This window comes from Uloborus diversus, chromosome 1 (genome assembly GCF_026930045.1).
Source record: "Uloborus diversus isolate 005 chromosome 1, Udiv.v.3.1, whole genome shotgun sequence".
Lineage (NCBI taxonomy): Eukaryota > Metazoa > Arthropoda > Arachnida > Araneae > Uloboridae > Uloborus > Uloborus diversus.
In genome coordinates this window covers 73,949,547-73,972,787 of record NC_072731.1, presented here as the reverse complement: position 1 = coordinate 73,972,787, position 23,241 = coordinate 73,949,547, and the positions used below count along the sequence as shown (strand labels likewise).

Sequence of the window (23,241 nt, the reverse complement as noted above, 5' to 3'; positions counted from 1 at the left end):
AATTATTCTTGGAAATCTATAAAAATAATAAATAAATGAAATAATTTGCTTAGTTAAATTAAAAAAATAAACCAAGTGGTCAACTTAAAAAGGTTTTTTTTACAATACTCCAAAGCAAATTCGGTACTCATTAGTGGTCAAGATAGACAGGTGGTCAAGATAGAGAGGTGGTCAAGTTACAGAGGTTTTTCCTCATTATATAAGTTAGGACTCATTCCGTTCCTGACAAAAGCGGTCAACATAGGCAGGTGGTCAACTTACAAGGGTGGTCAACTTTACAGGTTTTACTGTAATTTCATGTTACAGGTATAGTACTGTTTGACCACGGATTGTATGTAATTCGGCAATCTGTCAAGTAAAGACTATTCCATCTGAATGAATCTAGCAGGGGAGAAGGGAAAATAACGATGGGATTTTTATGCACGTGTTTCATAATGTCAGTAGTGCCTTATTCATTTATTTTATTCTCAAAAATAAAATAAGGGGAAACCAAAATAGTTACCATGGAAACAACAAAAAGAAAATAAAACATTTTCATTTCGTTCAGGAACGTAAAAACAAAATGGTAAGCTCAAAACTTTGTTGTGAATAAATAAATCAGTAAATTTTTCCCGCAAGAATATAAATCGAATATACTTTAGATTAAAAAAATGTTGCTGAGAGCAAATTTTAATTTTTACGAAACCAAGGCTAAATAACTGAGAGGCAAAAGTGCACATCTGAAACAAACCAACTAACATCCCTGGAAACTAATAGATGCGTCCATTTCCGCCTATAAACCGGATATTAGGCTTTCCATGTAGTCGATGGTCAAACAGTATAAGTCACGACATTAGTGCTAAAGGTGTTTGGGCTTGACATAACATTCTTGTCAACGAAAAAGTGGTAGAAAACTTTGTAGTCACATTTCAACTTTTTTTTTTATTTGCATTTTAAGTTTTGGAAGCCACGACGGTCCAAGTCATAGGCAAGTCGTAGGGGGGAGGGGGGGGGGGTAACTGCTCCCTTACTTTTAAAATTAAGGAGGCTTAGCTCCTTCACGTTTCTAACAATCGATCAAAAAATCATGTAATTTATCATTTCACGTGTTAAAAGACTGAAGAACTGACTGATACATGTTCATTTTTTTTTCAAAGAAGTTAATTATTTCATAAAAAATAAATTTGAGCATCAAATTAGAAGAAGAGGGTCTTCTGTGTTCACTAGGGTGTTCACAAAAAATCGATCTTCGAATTTCTTCCGCGGCACCCCCCTAAAATGTGCCAATGGAGTAGAAAACATGATTTGCAAAGTTTCAGATCAATTCGATAATATTAACACGTGCGGCAAAGCGGCTAAAGTTACAAAAAAAAGTGATTTTTAGCGAAAAATCGTAGTTTTTCTTCTTTAAAACCAAAACTTTTCATGCTAGAAACTTCGTTCTGGTCTCATTTTATAGGAAATTTTATTAACAAAATTTATAGAATGGTACTGGGCATTTTTCAGGTCAGGTCATGGAAGATATCATGAATAATGAATTTTCTTGCAAAGATCTAAAAGCATTACAATATTCAATTACATTTATTTGCTCTTTGTTGATTTTAATTTATCCATTAAAAAGGCTTCATTTGGAGGTACTTTAAAAATTAAATGCAACAAGTTGCTGATTTAAAATAAAATAACTAAGCAGTTCAGAAGAGAAAGCAGAGTTAAAAATGTACAAAAAAGAAAAGAAAAAATCTAATGCATTGTATTGCTTACACTGTTAAATTATGCATCATTATGTTATTACTTTTCATTGAGAAGTTAAAGTGGTAATGGCTTCGATATGACACATTTTGATGAATGTGGAAAAATGTGCCTGCATTCGGACATAACTTGTAATAGAAACTGTCCTTAGTTAGAAATTTGTTTTACACCTGTTTCAGATGTGCAATTTACAACCCTTAAACTTTTTACTATCTTTTTAGCTTTAATATAGTATTGGTTTTCACACTATTCATCAAGATCAGTATTTAAAAACTTTGTATCGATTTCGAATCTCTGTAAAAATGTGTATCTCTTTAAAAGTTTGAGGAGAAATGAAACAATCTACTTCTTTGTCCAATAAACTAAGCTTCTTTCAGATTGAGCTGTGGCTTTGTATCCCTATCATCACAATCATCTTCATTATCTCCTACTTCGGATTTTAATTTTGCAGCCTTCTTTGTTTTGATCTTTTTTTTTCTCTCTCAAAAGTATCGTCAAAAAAGGGAAATGCAGCCTTCTCTGAGTTTAGGGACCACAAATGATTAACTGTTTTAGGTAGTTCTGTGCCTACATCATCTTTTTAAATACTCTTGTATTGAACCAAAGATTTTACTAACTGTAGATCTTGGTTGGGGGCCAAAGCTGGATCGCAGACAATAAACCATACTTTTCCGTAAATATTGTTGATAAACAACCAAATATCTTCAATGCCCTTTATCTTTAAATCAATTATTAAAAACTGATCCCTGAGAAGATATATTTTAAAGAGTAGATGAGGCAGTGAGAAGCAAAGGAATGCAATTGACAAAATTAACATTTTCGAGATAATCATTACAAATAATAGGAGAACTTCTCCTCTGCTTAAGAGTTGGTACTAGTTGCTCTGGTAGGGGCTGTTATATAGCAGGATTTAGAAAAAAAAGTTCAACGAGAGCCTGCGTAGGATTTGCACTTTAAACGCATTTTATAAGGAACTTTAAAAAGTCCACTTACATCAATTTGCTTCTCACTACGTCATATGGCCTTTGCCATCCACTTGTGCGATGAATAGCGCCAGGTACTCGAAAAGTATCATTGTTTGGAGAAAGACTCCCTAAATAAGTTAAGCAAAGTTTGATGGACTTTTTACAGGCATCCCTAAGCTGCTACTGTTTTTATTTCTCAAAAAGAAAGCTTGAAATTTCACCTGGATTGCTTATTTTGTTTTTAATCTTCTATACTTGCTTTGAATTGCCTCTTATCTATACCATTCATCCTGAAATTCTTGAAAAATATAGATAGTTTTTCCTTTCTCTGGGGGAGTCGAAAACTCTTACAAGACTGGGATTTTTAAGCTAGAGTTTAGCGCTGACCACCGAGGAGGAAAGCAACGTTCCGTATTTATGACCTCTACAGTTAATTTCATAAGTTTTACATGCAGTTGTTTGTTTTATAGCTTTGAGTTTTAGAGACGAAACTATTCAACAGCAAAATTCTCTTACAACGAACTTCAAATTATCAGAAATTTTCTTCTTGTAACGAGGTTTTAGTAGTAATGAAATTCAATCAACGTAATGGAAATAAAATCGGAGCGGAAAATTTATTTCGTTGAAACATATTTCGTTGTATCGGTATTCGTTGTAACAGGATTACACTTCGTATATTTCTGATAATATTGCTTTTTTTTCTCTGATAGCTTAACATTGTAAGGGGGTTACAACCATTAATTAAAAGAAGCAATACAACTTATATTTTATTGATTCGTTCTTTTTACGCGATTTTGAGGATATTAGCTACGACCTGACTTGAAACATCCTGAATAATGTTCAATCAATTTTTACAAGACTTTAGATGAAATTAGACTTAAGGAGAATAAAAATCCCTATGAAATGAGACCAGAATAAAGTTTCTTGAATGAATAGTTTCAGTTTTACAGATGAAAAACTACGATTTTTCGCTAAAAATTGCCATTTTTCGTAACTTTAGCCTTTTTGCGGCACGTGTTAATATCATCGAAATGACTTGTAACTTTCCAAATCACATTTTCTAGTCTATTGGCACATTTTAGGGGGGTGCCGCAAAAGATTAGTTGAAAAAAGTTTTCCCACATGTACCTTGTGACCACCCTAGTGTCCACCCATTCCGTTTTTGAGGTCGCGTCCCTAATTTTTTAGAGGTCATTTCATCAATTATAACGTTAAATTTCAATTCATAAAAAAAAGAAAAAAAAATGATGTACACCATTTTTTGTTGCTACTAAAACCAGTGTTGTACACATCCTTTTACAGCGCTTTCTCATCTTTTCTCAAATATCTGTCTCCCTCCGTTCTTCCCTATAAAATCAGGGAAGAAGTTTAAAATATATTTTAAGAAACGTCAGATTCAGTCAATACCACCAAATAAATAAATAATGTACTGCATAATGCCGTTGTTGTAGCCAGAATTTACCTTCTTGTGGAGATTTTTTGCACATAATCGTCCTTACATGTACGCAAGCTTTCGCTTTAAGATTGAAAATATGTGTTTTGCTAAGGGTTTTAAGGAGATAAACTTTCAAACTCCTCCTAGTTGCGCTAGTGCATACAGCTTGCCCATTTTCAAATGCGCCTAAGCCTCCTGCGCGAGGAAGATTCCATCGGACATCAACTTAAGCCCAAAACTATCTAATGCAAAAGTAAAAAGTTTATGAAATCATTTTAAAAAATAAGAAAGCATCTTTGAAGAATAAAACAACCTGAAATTGATGAAGTGGTTCAAGAACTTTTCAAAATTTCAGTGATGTTATAAAGAAACTAATATTTGGTTTAGTTTAGATACATCATGTTTTGGGATTGCAATACCGGACCAAAAAGGGAATACGGGAATTCGGTATTTTTAAAACGTGATACCGGAATAGCAGTATTAGAAATTTCTCAAAGAGTGATCAAAAATTTACTGTTTCATTGCCATATTTCAAAGTTTTGTGTAAAAATTGTATAATTTATGAAAACGATTGTACTGCAAAAGCCTGATAAAAAGGTTTAAAGAATCCTGCACAGTAATCCTGGGCCTGATTAAGATATCGGGAGACCCAAGGCCGAACGCTTTCTCGGGACCCCCAAGTTATCAAAACATACAATTGTAGCCATTTGAGGCCCCTAAACAGTGCGGGGCCTTAGGTTACGGCCTAGTTGACTTATTCAGTTAACAGGTCCTGCAGTGACCTTTATTACGTGAATAGATTTCCCAGCAAAACAGCGTGATGTTGGTCAGCTTGGAACCAAATGTGAAATACTTGCTAAATAGTAATCAAAAAATCACAATTATTCTTCCATCACACATGACGGTGCTCGCACTGCCACACCATTGCAACCACTACAAATCTCCCGTTTACAATATGCCCTCTCCAATTACGGGAGGTTGATATGCCACAACGAATATCATATTGGCTAGATTTGAAATTTAGAACGAAGGTTAGCAATTTATATCTAGGTCAGTTCTGAAAATTGGTTTGATTCTGAAACAGTTCCGGACATTGAAGGCTAATTTTAAATGTAATCGAAGGTCTATTGATATTTATCAATAACATTTCTGGGAAAAATATGTTTTCCGGTATCGTATATTGAAATGCTGTCTGGGGCGTCTCAAACTTAAATTTTTGAGAGGGCGGAATTCCAAATTTTGGCGAAGGATGACAGTTTTGTTGAATGATCATAATTTGGTAGAATAGAACTCCAAAATTTACCGATTAATGACAATTTTGCCCAGGGTGCCCACCCCCTAAGAGTAAGCGCTCACCCCTCCCACGAGGACCCACCCCAAATCGGAAGCCTTCCAAAAAGGAAGGGAAATACCCCTTAATCCCTCCCCTAAAAATTTCAAGGGTGCAGTCTGGCCATGACTCTTTCTAGGGGGGCACCCCTAAATTTTGCCGAATCGTCAGACAAAATTTGCCGAAAAAGAAAAATTTTGGAAGTTTACAATGACCTCCCATCGGAACACCCCTGTACGTTTTCTGTGAGGAATTTCCAAGCTCCTAGTTATAGAAAAAAGCAGGGAATGAAATTTCTCTTGATTCTGGTCTTGTTCGATTTGCATCTTCTCTAGTCTCGTATTCACGAGAATGAGATCAAGTTACGACAGAGACGGCTGTTATTTGAGATTTCTCACGTTCGAATAAATTTAACATATATCAGGAACATGGAATCAAAGTACCAGCGTTTGTTTTGTACCACTAACAGAAAGGTGGTTGAATTGTTGAGTATAGCATATTGTGAAAGAAAACATTCTCACATCCTATTTTAAATAATCGCGAACGGAACGTGTCGTTATTTTACGGAACATGTTTTTGCGTTTGGATGTGTGAATATCCACAGCTATTATTACAACCATTTGTTTTGGAATAGTGGTACTGAAGAAGCGATTTCAGTGCTCATATGATACATACAGCGAAAAATTTCATTGGCCATCTTTTCCACGAAATATGCTTTCGTGTCTGAATGTGTGACTATCCAAATTTCTGCAGTTGTATTATCAGCATTTCTATTGGAATGATTGCTTATAAACGGTGATTTCAGTGATCATATCATATCTATAGTGAATTAATCAAAAGACAATATAGATAATAGCTGACAAAAACCATCAAGGATATCTTATTTTCAAACAAAAATGTTTTAAACGAACCTAATATAGTTGCTGCTTTCTAAACTGTTAATTTATTCCTTTGTTACCACACAAAGGTGAACACCTGATCATAGAATTTCTGGAGTCGGCACACATTGCATTATAAATGTTTTTAGGAATATAAAATGGATCTCCTTCAACTAATTAAATATGTGTGCGCTCTACTTATTTTATTTTTATTTTACTTCAATTGCATTGCATTATACTTGTACAAGGTCCGGCACATAAAGTTCCCGTATTTGGAGCGGGTGCTGTTTCAGTTGTGTTGGAGATCATACGGGGGGGGGGGGGGTGAAAGAGTCATCGGTATATAATAGTATACGAGCCATTTGCAGTAGTAGTGACTTGATCCGGTGATCATCGTCATATGTGGAGAAAGAGTACATTCGTGATGGTGTTTTTTAATTACTACTCGACAGGAATTTTGCATTGACGCCCAGCTTGGCGCGACATGATCATGTTCAGTTGGAAAAACTATTCACGTTACAAAGATCACTGTGGAGAAATAATAAAGTAAAGGGTAAGGATTTTTCTTACATTCCCCATTAGAAAATCGCTGGGCAACTGTGCTAAACAAGCTAGAAGTTCCAGGATGGACGTTCTCATATGCTCCTGATTTTTCAGCGGTTGAAGCGGTCTGAGATCGGCCAGGCGTTTCTGTGTTCTGTGCAGTACCTGTGACTCTTAAGTTTGACATCCAAACATATTTTTTTTTCTATCTGGAACAGGAAATGTCGGCTAAATTGGAACAGAGCGCGAAGTTCCTGCAAAGTAGTAGCCAAAATACTGCCATGACGAATATTCTCCTCCACAACACATAACGATGATCACTTAATATGGTCGATATAAAACTCTTCAAAAATAACTACGGCATTAGATAAAAAGAATTTGCATTTTTTAACTACCGATCAGAAATTTCTATGAATGCAAATTTAGAGTGACCAAATCAGTGACATAATTTTGATTTCATTCTAAACAATTCATTTCAAATCAACCGATCTTGTCTTTTGCCGAAGAGACACGCCCACATTAATTGTGGGGAAAAAGTTTGCTTTAAACATTAATTTTCCAAAATAACATCGTTGTGATCTTTCTATAGATATGTCTTTCTTAATTGCGTTAGTATACCAAAGTACCCCGTAATCTTCATGTATACAATCTACAGTTACAAGATCAAGTTACTAAAAACTTACTGTGTATACTTTTATGTCGATTTTAAAATTCTAAGATTGTTCACAATTCAAACAATTCTTTTTCTTTGATTAGACCGTTGTGTCTGACTGCGTGAAAATGGCACATAATTCTGCCACGAGATCTGCTTTTACGATTGCACTTACATAAATCAAGCCGCGCGGGAAGTAAATAGAGATTTCAACCCTTTGTTTAATTATATGCCACGTGCTCATTCCTGAAAGTGAACTTTCGATACTCTGACAGAAAGTATAAACAATAGCTTTAACTAAGGCAGTCTGGAAGCAAATGAATCTATCTTAAGGTGCGGCTATAATAATATGGTCGATATAGAATTCTTCAAAAATAATTGCGGCGTAAGATAAAAAGAGCTTGTATTTTAGAACTACCGATCAGAAATGGCCGTATTATTCTACGAGCATCTCTTTGATCTACCTGTAGTTATTGTCTTTGCAGTTAATATGAGCTATTTTGTTTTAGGGTAGCACTATTTTTTTCTTGTAACAGACTGGATAGCAAAATTCAAATCCATTAATTATAGACATTTGTAGTCAATATGCAGAATCGGTTTTTACAAGAGTATGTGATCTAAATTATTAAAAAAAAAAACAAACAAACAAACAAACTTTTACAAGACTTTTTATGTATACGCTGTTTATGAGTTCGTATAAAAATGTATGTTGTACCAAGAACTATGTGAATTCAATTTATTAATATTCGTATGGAAGGTCCAATGCCGTGCAACTTTGATCTTCGGTACATTGCAGTATTATATATTCCAGTTATCCAAACTCCTATTATCCGAATCGCTGATGATCCAAATTGCTTTCAGAATTGGGAGTCACAAAATAGTAAAAATAGTAGTTTTGTCTACGCACTGTTCTCCCCCGAAACTAGTCAACAGAGTATTACAGAGATATTCAGCAAGCAATGCCTTTCATTTAAAGTACGGTGTGCACATACTAAACTAATATACAGCAGTTGTAACTACGCTTAACATTGCCTTCTCACTTGATTAATTAAAAGCTCTCTTCTTCTGAAAGTAGTTTTTTTCTCCCTTTTAACATGCATTCGATAATTAATTTCAATAGATCCTTTTATAGTGGACAAAATCCAACTACTCGTTTTTTTTTTTTTTTTTTTTTGTTATCCTAATGGGGTCTGGTTCCATTTGATTCGAATAGTTGAAGTTTTGCTGTACTATATTTTACAGGAATAAAAAAAAACTTGCTGGATCATGTCAGTGAAATAAAAAACTAAGAAGGCAAAATATCATTCATAGTAAATTCTCTCGTGCTATTTACAGCTCAAAAATACAAAGGTATAGTCAACATTTATTTCAAATTTCAGCATTTCTATCCACCTGTTAGTAGCGAAAAAGTCTTAGTGGATAATCATGTACATTAAAATGAAATACATCTCAGAGTCTTTGATAAAAGACTGCATTTTTTCATACTCGCGATATGCTGAATTTTTACCTCAAAGTAACTCCAAACTAATCCTTAAATTTGGTCGATTATTGATTTCATTTTTGACTTCTAATGCAGTTTTATTTTTCGACCTATAATGCGATTTTTTTCCATATAAACTAGAGCTGTTGTCAGCTGAAATACTTGTTGTTTGGGAAATATTCTGATTTAATCGAAGTTTCTTAAAATAGATTCAAAGTTTCTGCATTTCCTATTGTGTGGTCAAAACAGGTTGGCAATTTTGATTATTGCCAAAAGTCTCACCTCTAATGCGTGGTATGACCTTGAAGTAAAGCCGGCGCAGGCCAACGTTCGATAAATAAGAGTTGGAACTTGTTACTTAACTTGAAATAAAGCTTGTTCTCTGACGCAGCTTCTGACAAGTGGACGTCACAAATGTGGAAAAAAAAAAAAAAATGAAACTTTTAAAAACACGTTTCGGCCCGTTGCACCAATTCCGAGAGTGTTGGGCGCAAGAGCAACACTCATTACCCTAAGTGTTACCTCGTTGAAATTTCTGTCACGCTTGCCCAAACAGAAAATTTGAGCCTTTTAAACTCGAGTCCTGATGGATAAACAAGTAAATGAGGGGAAAAAGAAAATGATTTAGACATCACCTATAATGCATTTCTGCTTTAAATGCCGTGAACAGAATTTTGCAATTTTTTCAGTGGTGAATGAGCAGTAAACGATGAAAGATGAATTAAAATCAGTGCCGGATCCCCGATTTTTTCAAGCAGGAGAAAAAAACAAGGCTTCAGTGTCCGGGTCGAAGAGTTGTAGTCGGACTGATTTTGGAGTAAGAGAGTCGGAAGTCAAAAGTTTAAAAACTCGAGTCGCAATCTGTCATTTTCTTTCAAAATTCACAAACTTACGGTACTTTATAAGAGTTTACGGAGTCGAAGTTGGAGTTGGAGTTGGACTGTTTTTGGGATAAAAGAGTCGGAGATATAGTCGAAGGCTCTAAAATTCCCGGAGTCGGAGTAGATAATTTTTCCTCTAACTCCGTAACCCTGGGAAAACTTGTACCTGCCGCCCTTACCCTTTTTCCATCAAGTTTTTGTTTCGAGTTTTAACGAAAGAAACAGAATCAGGGGGATTTGCCACCCATTTGCTCTTTCTATTTGCTCCTCCTAGATTTGACACTGATTAAAACACGGTGAAAGGAATCATCGAGAAAAAAATTTTCTTGCATAGCATAACATGACTGAAGAACCTTATCGGCAAAGGAAATCGCTATTTAAAACTTTTCTAAAGTGCATTTTCTATTTATTTTTTCTTTTGGAACAGTTTTAATAGTTGGTATACACATGGTGAAAAATCAGATTTCTGTTAATCTTCATGGACCATAAAGTACTAAACACCGCAAGTGGGCTGCGTCTGTGGAAACACAAGTCACGTGAACAAGAAGTGAAGAACAAAAACTCTATAAGTATTCAGAGCTCAAGGACCGTTAAGAACGAATAAATATATAAAAATTAGCAGAATTTTGTCCTTTTTTGAGAAGTGAATTTGTATGGACAGAAAAATTCTTAAATTTTGTTGCACGTTAAAAATAAATCAAAACTTGCCGACGGGGCACGTTTACGCATTTTCAGCGGAGCACATTTACACACGTTCTTACTGTGTTCGCTAGAAGAAAAATAGTCTTTTTGTTTTATATCCGCGAGCTTTTTTGGTCAAACACGAGAAATAAGTCAAATCGTGGTTCAACCAATAATATTGGGTAAGGTGTGTCTAACTCATAACAATTAGGTTTCTAATTTAGATTGCCTTTGAAACTTGAAATAATAATAGCAATCATTGACATTCAAACATGATTGATATTGTTTGAAAGGAAAATATGTATGATTTCCCTCCCATGCAATGTAACTTTGCTGTCTGAAAATGAAAGCTTTTGAGTTTTGATTTTTTGCAATCCAGTCTAAGTACAAATCAAAACTAAATTGTTTTTTCTTTATCTTTCCAACAGAAACCCCAAACCAAAACTGCGTAATGGTTTTTCAAGCTGAACCGAAACTCACGCTCGAGTTTCAGTTAACTATGCGGCCGTGGTAAGCACAGTAGTAAAAGTACTCATACCTGCACTTTTGAACAAAATTGAGTCAGTGTAACCAAGTTGTTCTCAGTTTCGCATTTTGCTTAATAAATGAAATGTTTTAGGGTCATTTTATCGGGAACTATTTTTAGAAAAATTCTGAGGAAAAAATAACTTCTGAATCAAATTTATCGAAGAGCCAAACTTTAAAACGCACTATTTCAGTCTGAGCTCAACTGCAGACTGCAGATTCCACTTCTGTTCTTAGCACGGCAGAGTATGCAGATTTTTTTTTAAAGTGGTGTTTAATTTATTGCTATGTGAATTTATAATAAATAAATTTTTGTTCAATGGAATGTAAAAGTTAATAAAAAGACATTAGGGCGTTTAGCCCCCCCCCCCCCCAAAAAAAAAAAACGTCGAACGAAGTCGATTTTTCAAGTCGCACACCCTCTTTTATTTTGCCTTTTAGGTCAAAAAAAAAAAAGTTAAAAAGTTTCATACAGTTTGAACAATGGCAATCTGTGCTGACATGTGCCTGAAAGTGTGAACCAACACTGTGTACTAGACCGAATCGAAAAAATATTTTTTTGGAAGTTTGAAACTTCATGTTTATAAAACGTTACTTCTAGCCGCACATGTTCCGCAAAAATGTTTATCAAAATCAAAAAATATTTAGGTGTCGAGCAGAACTCAATTTTGTAATTTTCTTCAAAAGATTGACTTAATTTCTCTATATATTTTTAAAAATGTAAGGTAAATTTGAAGAAGTTATCAAGATAAAAAATTATAAACAATAGAGTCGATAATAGCGTTAAATAGCAATTTTTGCTCTCTTGTGATATTTAAGTCTCCCACATTGTATTCAAAATATTGTAATTAAGAGGAAAATGCCAAAAGTAAGTGATGAAAAGGAAGCTGTCGCTTGTTGTAATTTCATCAGAACATTGCCAGAGGTTAGATATATCTATTTGTGTGTGACCAAAGAAAATTTTAGCCTTTTTGCACAATTTATATGAACTACAACCTACTATCGCAGCCAAAGCTTACCTTCCTGGAGTGGACAAGGATGGAGGGTTTAGCAGCCCTTAAATACATAGAAACTCCGGCGTTAGAATTGGCGATAAAATATTTAAATTGGTAAAGCACTTTTACTTGATTTCGTAGTGTTCTTAGTGTTCTTATTTGGTTTTTCACTACTTTATAGCTAACATTAAAAATGTGAGCAGCTTATCCTCTACAGTCAGTAGAAAGTTACAAAATAAATAAATCTTTCTTTACTAATAATAAAGCTCAAAGGTTGTCTGGATATCTGGATCTCTGTCGGGATATCTCTCCGAATCTCTGTCTGGGTCTCCGTTACGAGCAAAGCGCCTAAACCGTTCAGTCGAGTTTCATGAAATTTGGTACAAAATTAGTTTGTAGCATGGAGGTGTGCACTTCGAAGCGATTTTTCTAAAATTCGATTTTGTTCTTTTTCTATTCCAATTTTAAGAACATTTGAAGGAGGAAATTATCACAACATGGACGAGCAAATTACCATAATGTGGACGAGCAAATGAACATAGGAAATTGGCAAGAAATTCATCATTTATTATTTGTAAATATGCAGCTGAACCAAAATGACCTTTTAATTTTCTACTACGGGCAAAGCCGTGTGGGTACCACGCTGGTGAATGAATATAATAAAAGCACGGAAGTAAAAGATATGGATGACTGGTACCTTAAAACATAGAAAAATATTAGGCAAAAAAAATGAAAAAAAAACAGATTGTCTGGAACTTATTCCATTATGCACAACAAATTAAACAAAGTAAAGAAGTTATGCACAGTTTAGAGACAATACTTTTTGAGAGAAAAGGAACCTTCGAATACATTAAAATGATTCATCATCATTGCCAAAATTTACTTTCTGGGGCAAAGCGGTCTTCTGCAACTTATTTCACTTTTCTATTTCACACTGTTTTGAAGTTATGGTATTTCAAAATAGATTTTTTTTTTCAAACACTCTGTATGTAAATATACTGGGGTTTCTTGAGAAAATTTTAATTCATCAATGTGTGCAGCAAATCGTAAAAGTTTGGGAACCCCTGTTCTAGGAGGTTGACCCTCTAAATCCTACTCGCGGTGCCTCTGTACGTTTTTTCTTTCATAAGCGTCATTTTCAGTTTTTTGATGCTAGCGTCATCTACATGCCTTTAATTAGTACGGTATGATTGAAGGAAAATTCATATTAAAAAAAAATGTGCAAAAGTCTGAAATTGTTTTTTCAAATTAATTTTTTAACAGTGACACACTTTATAAACATCCTGTACAGCCATAACTGTACAGGATGATTTCTGTTTCATTAAGCGACTTTTTAACTGTCGCCAAATGTGCTGGGAAGATTATCGATGAAAATTTTTGACCGGGTCAATTTTCGAACAATCGAAAACACTCTTAAATACTCTTCTTTCTTCCTAATCCAACACATTTCATTTCTAATTCACATCCTTATAAAAATCGTGTCATTCAAAACTTCATTCGCATTTTTATCCCTGTGTTATAAGAAAGAGAGGAACTACATCGTATATATTTTTTTCGACCAAAACTAAATATCCGTATCAAAATAATGGCCATTGACAAATTCATCAAATAATGCCAGATAGAAGGTTACCGGTTTCGCTATGTAAACGAACCGATTGTTGTCATCCGGAAAAAGATAAATTACGCTAATTTTTGGCTCTATAGTTGCGCACTTGAGCTCTTTATATGTAACGTGCTTCCCAGAAAACTAGAACTGATCTTATATTAATTTTTGTTGCAAAAGATAGGCTGGGCTTAATTTCAAGGGATGACTTATTTTTTGACTGCCTAACAATTAACATTTGTTCATGCTCGAAAAAAACATTTATTAGGGTTCAAACGATGCATTTATTTATATTTAAGATACATCTATTCATGTTCAATAATAATCATTTAAAACTTGAAAAAATCGTAAAACAACTGTGACTTTAATCATAAATTCAGGGGAGTCATGACCTTCCCTTAAACGACTAAATTGAGCGTAGAACTGCGTTTTAGGCTCACGGGTTTACTCTCAAAGGTTAGGCTCTGCGTTTTAGGTTTTGCTACAGTTTATTGAAATTAACAGGGAAGAACGTCCCAGAGCACCTATTTGTTTGTCTTGAGGTCTTCTTTTTTATGATGATCTTAACTAGGGCTCATTTTAGGAGTCGGGCTTAATATTAAACGTTCCCAGAAAACTTGTGCTGGAACTTATTCCTTGATTAAATCGTATTCTCGGAGAAACATGCTATAGATGACGTATTTTCAGTTTACAATAGAGTTGGTCCTTGGTGCAAAAACTTCCTTTACCCGAGGGCCGTACCTCACATTAAATTAAATCTCGCGTGCCAGAACACGCATATCACCCGCAGAACTAAGGTTGGAAACAACTGCTGTTGGTTAATACATCTCTTTTGTGGAAACAACATTGTACATTTCCAAAACCGAAGTTACTCAGTTCGGATAGCCTATTACTACTAACGCTACTATTATTATTATCATTATTAGCAACATCGCCACCATTGTCGTAACTATTATCTTGTTGCTCTTCTTGTTGTTACTAAGTTGCTCTTCTTTTCTTCTTCGCCTCTTACTGAGTATGCTTGCCTCTTAGTATGCTTATTAGAGGTGATACGGGATGGGATTTAAAAAAAAAAAAAAGAGAGAAAAATATGAATTTGAATTCTGAAATTTTGAATTCAAATTATGTTTTTCGCAATCACGAGCTGCGACAGGACTCTACTCATTGGAGTTAAATTGTTTTTAGAAACGACTCCTGTCTCCCCAAGCCTGCCCCTCCTCTTCGGGCGTTTACGTGTGTATAGTTGTGTGTGCGTAGACATGCGTGAATGCATGTTGGCGTGTGTGTGTGTGAATGTGTATGAGCGTGCGTGTGTGTAGGTCATGGACGCCACCGACCAAGAGAAACGCATTCCGGGGGACAGTGCTCAGGACCGGAGGAACCACGCCTGCAGGGGACGGTGGGATTGAAAAAGGAACCAGACGCCAAAGACGGTCAAATGAAAACAATTAGCAATCGTGATTGCTCATAAAAAGCATGTTTAAAATACGTAATTGATTTATACTTAACCGAAATAAATTGTTACTGAAGCTACAATTATTCAAGTTTGATACAAAAACAGAGAAAAGTCTCCCGGTTACGATATCGCTGCTGGCGCCAAATTAATCAAAATAGCGACTTCCGCGCAGAAGAAAGCTAATTGTCATATCACCAGCAACATATAGAACATCTATAAAAATTTGGATAACAATAGTTTCTCTGTATGTTTCATTCATTAAAATAAAATAATTAGAAAATTGCAGGTTTTCTTTTTGTTCCACTCCCATTTAGGGATTGCAATACCGGACCGAAAACTCAATAGCGATATTCGGTATTTTAAAACGTAATACCGGAATACTGATATTAATACCGGTATTTAGAATTTCTCAAAAATCATTGAAAACATATTGTTTCGTTGGCACGTAAATAATTTTGTACAAAAATTGCATTATTTATGAAAATGTATTGTGAGCAAATATAAAATGAAGGATGTCATAATAAGAATTCTATTATTTTAAAAAACATAGTGCATCTGTTGAATTATCTAACCCTGGAGTCAATTTTAGTGCTCAATTTTCCTACAGTTGAAATTACTCTTTCTGAATTCACGCAGGTCGTTAGTACTGTTAAAAATGCGCGATACACCTCCTCTAATTGTATAGAAGTCCTTCCTTTTCAAATAATTCAGTCTCTTGTTCATTATTTTTGGATAAATCCTTTTGTGAGTGTATGTGTGTTTCATTTGTATAGTATGTATTATTATTCAAATTTATAGCTAATTGTAATTTCTTTCCGAAAGACGATACTTTTCCAAAATTAACATCATTTTTTCTTGAGCAAGAGAGGTTTATGTTTGCTTTTTATTAGCTTGACTAAAATTGATCTTGTTAGTTTCTCTTATTCGTTTTAGCTTTTTTTTTTTTTTTCAAAATTCCTTACAGTTATAATTATGTAAATATTTGAAGTTATGTTTCAATTAAGATTTACCTCTATGCAAAATTTCAAGGCACTATAGAATTTCTAAATATTATCTTTCAAATATAAAGCCAAATATAGCGAGACAGGACAACAAACCATGGTGAAACAAATTGCCATTTGTTATGCAAACAAAAAAAAGTTTTTGTCAAAATTTAGTACAGTTAAGACAAATATTTAAAAAAAAATCATAAAATTTTTCTGCAATTGATAGTTGGAATAAATTGTTCATCGGACAGATGCATTCAAAATTACACTCGAAAGTAACTTTTACAAAAGAGAAAGTGCGGATCAGGGAAATGGGAAAAAATAAAGACATAGTGCACAAAAGCGAACGAAATTACGATTCATCTCACCAGCTAGTAATGACAGTATAATTTTGCAATCTTTTCGCTACTTTTTTAAATGATATTCTATTAGTTCGAGTGTTTGAAGCCAAATTTTTACATCAATAGAATGATTTTGGTTCTGTATCATGGAAAAATAAATGTACATTTAAAATATTAGTAGATATTTAATAAGTTCAATTGAGAGAGAAAGTTCTCTAATTGAAACTGTTTATTTTTTCAGCTAATACCGAAATTACCTCAGAAAATACCGGTATTACGAAATTGCAGAAATGCTCAAAATACCGGTATTCGGTATACCGGTACTGCAATCACTAGTCGTATCACTGTCAATTTTTTTTTAATGAAAAGGCGAAGTATGATACTAAAATCAATAGTAAAATCAATTGCAAGTTAAAAAAGGGCTTTTCGTTCATCACTCACTCCTTTCAACAACGTCATATCTCAAAAAAAAAAAAAAAAAAAGTGATTTTTAAGGTGAGCGATTTTAAAAATTAAAAGTAAGATATCATGAAGAAAAACTATACTTCAAGCCTCTAATTGAACTTTTTCTAACGCATAAGGTCTGTTTCAAGAAAATCTGGTGTTTCTTTTCTGTTTCATGAAGAAGAGGTGTAAAAACTGTAAGTTTAAAAAAGTTGCGATTTGTGACGTTTTTGCACTAAATTTCAAAAGATACTGTTTGAAGTATCTCAAAATATCTCATTACTGTTACTAACTATTCTCTTAATAATACCGATATGAATGCAAATAGTGCGCTCTTGATTAAAAATAAGAATGAAAAATACCCCCCCTTTTGTGTACAATACTCTTTTTGGAATAAATAATACCATCTTTAACTGAACGACGCAGACGTTTCATGCCTAATGGATCAAACGCAAGATGTGACATTCTTGAAAAGAACATTCCGAAAATACTTGAAAATGCAAAATACGAGTTTTGCTCTCTAACAGCGAAATATTAAGTTATAGAAATCCAGGTCAAACTGAGATATTGCTACTCATTCATGTCAGTTCAGAAGGAGGCGTTACTCAAAATCGCTAATTTTTGAGATATGACGTTTTTAAAACGAGTGAGCGATATAATGGGCAATTTCGCTGATCACTTGGACGGACTAAAATCTCGAATTCAGACTGGAGAAGAAACCAAAAATGGGGCGCAATTTTCTTCTTAGTAGATAACCTCCGAAATCTCACGTTGTGATTGAATCAATTGCAGTTATTTTAATTATTTTGCACCTAAGCGCCGACAGTGTGGTGTAGATGAATGCGGCATGTAAAAGATCTCTCGAGTACTCGTTTGGCATGGATTATTTCTTGGCAAAATTAATATCCTAGTTCAGTTTCGCATCGAATAGAACCCAGATGCCTCCATCTAGTGGGGAAACTGGGCGTCGAAATCCTCGTGGCAATGGCATCCCACTAATAGTGGTGCTACGTGAAAGAGCGGATGCTATGCCGAAGGATCCCATTGTAAAAGGCAATGCCTAAGCAGGCTAGCACCGCAAACACCATGGTATAAGCTCACGGACCTCCAGGGGTCTGGGGACCTCACTTAGAGAAACTCTGAATGTTCAAAATGATGAAAGGAATACTTTAAATATCTTTACCCAGTTATCAAAACCAACTCAAGCCATTTTTAAATATTTTACAGGAGAGTCAAAAAATATTTCACGCACTGTTAACTTCATTTTCCCAAAAAGTTTTTTTTCCTGCGTTTAAAAAACATTTAGTGTATGACTTCATTTTTGTTTTCTTTTTAAAATTTAGCAGCGTTACCTGATTATTTACAGATAAAAATAATTTGGATTAAGCTGATTTTGTTTTTTCAAAATATTTTGATTCAAATTTCGTGGTCACATTGTTCTCAACGCTGCCATTCCAGATCTATACCTCTGAGGGGTGCTGCATCAGAGGTTGCTTGACTCCTGGTCTGGATTGAAAAAAAAACAGATCTCGATTTGGAGCTAGATCCAACCGGTAAAACCATACGTAGTGGTAGGTAGGGAGGACCCTGGAGTGTGGTATATAGTATTGTTGCAACAGAGAATGGCTCTTTCTGATTCAAAGAAAGATAATGTACCGTATTGAAGAATTACTCCAAGCTTTCAGAAGGTAAGTTTTTCGATCAACCTCAAACTGTGAGTCAGCAATTATTTAAACAAAACCAGTACCATTGTCTACAAGGAGAAAAAACAAACACTGATAAGTAATTAATCTACTAAAGAACTTCTGAACGTACTTACATAAAATTTATCTTGTTTATTGTAAATAGATACCCTTTAAGAAGAAAGAAAGAAAAGAAAGACCGTTTGAAAATACTGTGACACACCCAAATTCCCAGTCTTTTTAGATTTCAACATTAATGTAACAGTTGTTTTGAGTTATCAAGCTAGGCGAAAACCGGTATAATTTTATGAGTAAAAATCGGTTTATCCAGGAAAACATTTGATTTACCTCTCAAGTATGTACTCAACAACCATTTTCACCACCCTTAACAATTTCAACGTTAATATGTTAGTAATTTCATTCATTTAAGCAAGGCGCTATAAACCAGTGTATTTTTTACAAGTAAAGGTCGATTCATCGAGAATATATGTATTTTTAGTCACTTAACAGCAAGACTCAGCATTCATATTTACTGTTTTTTTTTCAATTGCAATTTTAATTAAATCACGTTATTCCGATCCATTTAAGCAAATCAAGAGAACCCTGATAGTTTTTATGAGTAAAGGCCGAATGATCAGGAAAACATTTGTTTTCATTTAACCAAACCACGATACTCAAGAATTTAAGCTCAAGGATACCACTAAATGTTCTTCCCATAAGAGTTTTAAACTGAACATTACTTCCTCAATAATTTAAAGAAAATTAAAAACTAGAGCGAACAAAATGAACCATTAATCATTAATGTGATTGCCGCCGCCGCTGCTACGCATGTTTCAGCTGCCGCCCGTTTGATGCTCTCTACCACCTTCGTAAAAGTTCCACTGAAATATTTTCTGCGGAACAAGTGTAGGAAATGACCGCTAGATGGCACGTTTTAACTGCTCTTGTAAGACGGACTGCTCGAGGCGTGTCTCAGGTTCATTGTGAAAGCCGAAAGTGAAAAGACAGCCTACTACTGTCCGATCATATCGAGTTTTTATATACGAGCAAGCAGGAAGTTGAGAACTGGCGCGATTTTGAAACTATTTAGAACGAGCTAGTTTCTGTTTTTAGACGCGCTCTTACGGAGCATTATTGGTTTTCTTAGTTTTCAATACCAATTCTTCAGTGCTGTAAAATACAACAATGTAAGTTTTTCTTTTCCTTTCTTTTTTTTTCCAGCTAAGAATTTTCACGTTATTAATTTAAAAAAACTTTTTGCTGTATTTTTATTATTTTTCATTGTTTTGAAAGAAATATTGAAAACTGTGAAAATATGCTTTAAAATTTGCAATACTTTATGTATTTCTGTTCCAGAGCTGAGAAGAAAATATGATCTTCTCTTTACTTTGTAACTTTACCAACAGTGCTGCAGTTGAAAAAAAAATTAAAAAAGAAAAAAGAAAATCTTTGGGGGTCATCATCGTCATTCATCTTAGGGTTTGGGAAACTTACCTAGGGTTAGAGGGCATTCACCAAAAGAAGAAGTGGTTTGAAATCACTTTGAATTACATTTGCACTACTTTTACACAGAAACCCGAACATTTTGAGGGACGACACATCCCTCTCTTTCTCTCTCCCATCCCCTAACTACAGCATTAGTTACCAAAGATTTCATATTTTTTGAGATATTTTGCATTTTTATTGATTCGTGACATAACTAGTACAGGTATCATCTATCTGTACATGTATTATCTGTGCTTTATCTCTTTTTATGCATGAAATTTAGAACAATTGATGTTTAATTTAAAGGCTAAGAATTTCACGGCCGGCGTTGATAAATAACTTCTTTCCGAGCTTGTCAGCTGTGGTCAATTCAGAATGTTTGTAATTGACGTTTCGTCTGACATGTCTCAACTTTTTCAGAGCTACCTTCATTTTAGAGTTCATTCAGGGTGTTTCCGGTTGACGTTTCGTCTGACATATCTCAGACTTCTTCACAAAAAGCTTCATTTTGGAGTTCGTTCCGGATGTTTCTGCCTGACATTTCTCAGATATCGCTTCAGTGCAAGCTTCATTTTGGAGTTCTGAAGAAGCTTTGGCCGACATGTCAGACGAAATATCAGCCAGAAGCACCCTAGATGGACCTCAGCTTACGAGTCTGGAAAGTAGTTAAATAGTTAAACTGTAAATTTGTACCACACAGCCCGTTTATGGCATTTACTGACTACAGTTTCACTCATTTTAGAAATTATCAGTATGGAATTTTCATAAAAGAGTTGGCGACATTAAATCTCTCACAGAAGCTGAGATAACCTTCACACCTGTAGCAAAATTAAATTTAGTGCAGAAAAGATTGGTCCGCAAGCATGACGCACCTCCGCCTCGTTAAAAAAAAAAAAAAACTTTCAGTGAATTTTCCACTATTCATTATTGTGTATTATGTATGCACTAAAAAGATTTCTTTTCCTTCTTTCTTTTTTTACTTGACTGTAAAAATTTTTTTTTTTAGTTTTGCATCTATTTACTGTAATTAATTACTCCGTTATAAACTCGTCTTGTGAGAGAGTTTCAGTAATTCAATCCTTCTCTCCTACTTCAGACACATAATGATCTTGCAGTAGGCGGGTCTCCGTCATAGATTTCTAACCTTGTTTGTGACTGTCTAGTCTATTAAAAAAAAAAAAAATCTGGTTACTTACCCAGTATTGTATTTCCTCTGTTTGGTGGGTATTTTTTGTTATTTGTTAGTGCAAGGTTTGTTGTATAAATCCCAATGCTACCTGTCACCCAGCGTTGCAGATACTTATACTTAACTTCTCTAAATATTCAAGTTCAGATACGTTTGTACTTCTCTTTGTTTTATTTGTTTAAATGTAGTTTTGTTGATACTTTTTGCTTCCTCGTTCGATAGAAATGAAATCGACGGCTTGGACTGTGCTAGGGCTATCTTTTAGGTGGCGAGGAAGGGCCAATTGCCCCCCTCCCTCCAGGCTTTGTGAAATTAATGCAGTTACATATTACTGGGCGTCATATTTGTTGCTTTTCGATTAATTTGCTTCTAGCTCGATTTTGTGCCCCCTCCCTTCCAACAAATGACGATATGACGGGACTGGACGATAAACTAGCTTACTCCCACATACTGTCCAAAAAAAAGTTTTTGTCCCCCATTAACTCGATTATTGTTAGGGCTGCGGAGTCAGAGTCAAAGAGACGGAATCGGGATGTTTTTGGGGTAAAAGAGTCGGAGCCGGAGTCGATCATTCTCCCTCCAAATCCGCAACTCTATCGGTACTTGCGGAGGCGGAGTCGGACTGATTTTTGGGTGAAGGTAAAAAGTAACTTATCATGGAGTTAGCTTTTCTGCACATCACTCCACTTTTTAGCGTGTAGCCTAAGATTATCCTAGAGTTAGCTGGTTAGCATTCTAAGCCAATGGTGCCTAACCTTTTTTTAACCAAGGGTCTCACCTCATACTGATTCTAATATGAATCTCGCGGGCCAGAGTACACATAACATTTAAATACAGGGTGTTTCAAAATGAATAGCGGGGTTTTAACATGTTATAATATTTATTACACCAAACTTACAGTCACAAGTGATATATCAAATGAAAGAGAAACTCAAACAGTTTTGTTTGTTGGCATCAGTGCGCATGCGCGTGGAATGTTTCTGCTGCAATCCGCTAGAAAACGCTTGTAGCAAAGATGGCGACTAAAGAACAGAAAGCGTTTTGTGTTTTACAGAAAACTTCATCTTTCAGCAAGATGGTGCGCCACCTCACTGGCATAATGAGGTACGCGATTGGCTTAACCTAACTGTACCCGACCGCTGGATTGGCCGTAAGGGGCCTAATGACAGGGCTTGTTTCCCATGGCCTCCACGGTCACCCGACCTAACGCCGTGTGATTTCTATCTTTGGGGTTTATTAAGGACCGTGTGTATGTGCCTCCACTGGCCGCCGACCTTCCCGAATTAAGGAACAGGATTGAAACAGCTGTTGCAGCAATTACTAATGAGACACTCATCAAAGTTTGGGAAGAACTCGCATATCGTCTTGATGTGTGCCGAGTGACGAATGGTGCTCACATTGAACACTTTTAGGCTATTATGTAAAACTGTTTGAGTTTCTCTTTCATTTGATATATCACTTGTGGCTGTAAGTTTGGTGTAATAAATATTATAACTTGTTAAAACCCCGCTATTCATTTTGAAACACCCTGTATTTTTAGATAACATGAAAAGCATGGAAAAGAGAAGAAAATTGCAAACCGAGAATGATTGTTATCATCGATCAGTACATACCTATTTCATTCATACGAATTTCTCATCTGGATTTCAGAAAATAATTACTGAGGCAACAATTTGCAACGATCATTCATAGTACTGAGCAAAGATGATTGGTTCTTTTGGAAGGTCCCATAATGTGTTTTTTGAATCGTAACATTGAACATAACAACGGGCCACGTGGATGAACTTCGCGAGCCGCATATCACTCGCGGGCCGTAGGTTGGGCTCCAATATGCTAAGGCATCGAAGTATTGTATCATCGAAATTTTTTCCACGCAAATATTGGCTTAAATTTGCGTTTTACTCAAACGCTTGATGTTGCATAGAGTTTTAAAAGAATGTACGAAAGCAGACTTAATGCATTGTA

General features: G+C 35.0%; 1 protein-coding gene across 1 annotated transcript in view; it reads left to right on the top strand.

Moving 5' to 3' along the window:
* The first annotated feature begins 19,596 nt into the window (after positions 1-19,596).
* LOC129230417 (ATP-dependent translocase ABCB1-like) overlaps positions 19,597-23,241 on the top strand; it is a 176,025-nt gene continuing 172,380 nt past the window's right edge. The window contains exon 1 of the mRNA XM_054864818.1: positions 19,597-19,792. The gene's annotated coding sequence lies outside the window, so the exon portion shown is untranslated. The remainder of the gene's footprint in view (positions 19,793-23,241) is intronic.